Genomic DNA, 1,575 nt, shown 5'->3' on the forward strand with positions numbered 1-1,575 from the left:
AGTATAACCAACTTCCTCAAAGGAGGACAAAACATCGCATCCCACCTAATTGACCTCTCCTGATACAAAATATTAGGTCTAGAGGGGCTAGCCAGCCTACAACTTATAGCAAGCAAAACTGCCACCACACTCCACTCAGGCCTAATCAAAGCTTACTTAGGATCATTCACCTTATCCATTCTCATCATCCTCATATCCACATACAGAAATAACCAATGGTCCTCAACCTTTGTAATAACCACCAAATCCTCAAAATCATCATCAACACCGTAATTGACCTCCCAGCACCATCAAACATCTCAACATGATGAAACTTCGGGTCTCTAGTAGGTGTTTGCTTAATTACTCAAATTGTCACAGGTCTTCTGCTAGCTATGCACTAGACAGCAGATACCCATCTAGCCTTCTCCTCTGTCGCTCACATATGCCGAGACGTACAATTCGGCTGACTCATCCGCAACCTCCACCCAAACGGACCCTCCTTCTTCTTCATCTGCATCTACCCACACATTGGCTGAGGACTCTACTACAGCTCATACCTAAACAAAGAAACCTGAAACATTGGAGTCATCCTCCTCCTAACCCTCATAGCAACTGCTTTCGTAGGATACGTCCTACCATGAGGCCAAATATCATTCTGAGGAGCTACTGTAATCACAAACCTATTCTCTGCCATCCCTTACATCGGGCGAACACTAGTCAAATGAGCCTGAGGCGGGTTCTCTGTCGACAACCCCACACTGACCCGATTCTTTGCTCTCCACTTCCTCCTTCCCTTTGTCATCGTAGGCCTTACTCTCGTCAATCTCACCTTCCTCCATGAAACAGGCTCAAACAACCTGCTAGGCATTCCCTCAGACTGTGACAAGATCCCCTTCCACCCATACTACACCATCAAAGACATCCTAGAGTTCGTACTAATCCTCTCCCTACTCGTCTCATTAGCCCTATTCTCCCTCAACCTCCTAGGTGACCCAGAAAACTTCACTCCAGCCAACCCGCTAGTCACCCCTCCTCACATCAAACCTGAGTGATCTTTCCTATTTGCTTACACCATCCTCTGATCCATCCCAAACAAACTAGGAGGCGTACTAGCTCTAGCCGCCTCAATCCTCATCCTGTTCCTCACCACACTACTACATACATCGAAACTATGATCAATACTCTTCCGCCCCCTATCACAAATCCTATTCTGAACCCTTGTTGCCAACATCCACATCCTAACCTTAGTAGGCAGCCAGCCAGTAGAACACCCCTTCATCATCATCGGCCAACTAGCCTCATTCACATACTTCACAATCATTCTAGTTCTGTTCCCCCTTGCGGCTGCCCTAGAAAACAAGCTACTTAAACTTTAATTAACTCTAATAGTTTATAAAAACATTGGTCTTGTAAGCCAAAGATTGAAGACTAAACCCCTTCTTAGAGTTACCCCACCACCCACCTCAGGAAGAAAGGACTCAAACCCTCTGCTCCAACTCCCAAAGCTGGCATTTTTAACTAAACTACTTCCTGACCCTACCGCTAAACAGCTTGAATCGCCCCCCGAGACAACCTCCACACAGGCTCCAACAC

At 46.4% G+C, this 1,575-nt stretch overlaps 1 pseudogene; it reads left to right on the forward strand.

Annotated features, from left to right (window-relative positions):
- The first annotated feature begins 215 nt into the window (after window positions 1-215).
- LOC134433465 (cytochrome b-like) lies at window positions 216-1,362 on the forward strand (annotated as a pseudogene).
- Window positions 1,363-1,575: the final 213 nt, after the last annotated feature.

This window comes from Melospiza melodia, unplaced genomic scaffold (genome assembly GCF_035770615.1).
Source record: "Melospiza melodia melodia isolate bMelMel2 unplaced genomic scaffold, bMelMel2.pri scaffold_18, whole genome shotgun sequence".
Classification (NCBI taxonomy): Eukaryota; Metazoa; Chordata; class Aves; order Passeriformes; family Passerellidae; genus Melospiza; species Melospiza melodia.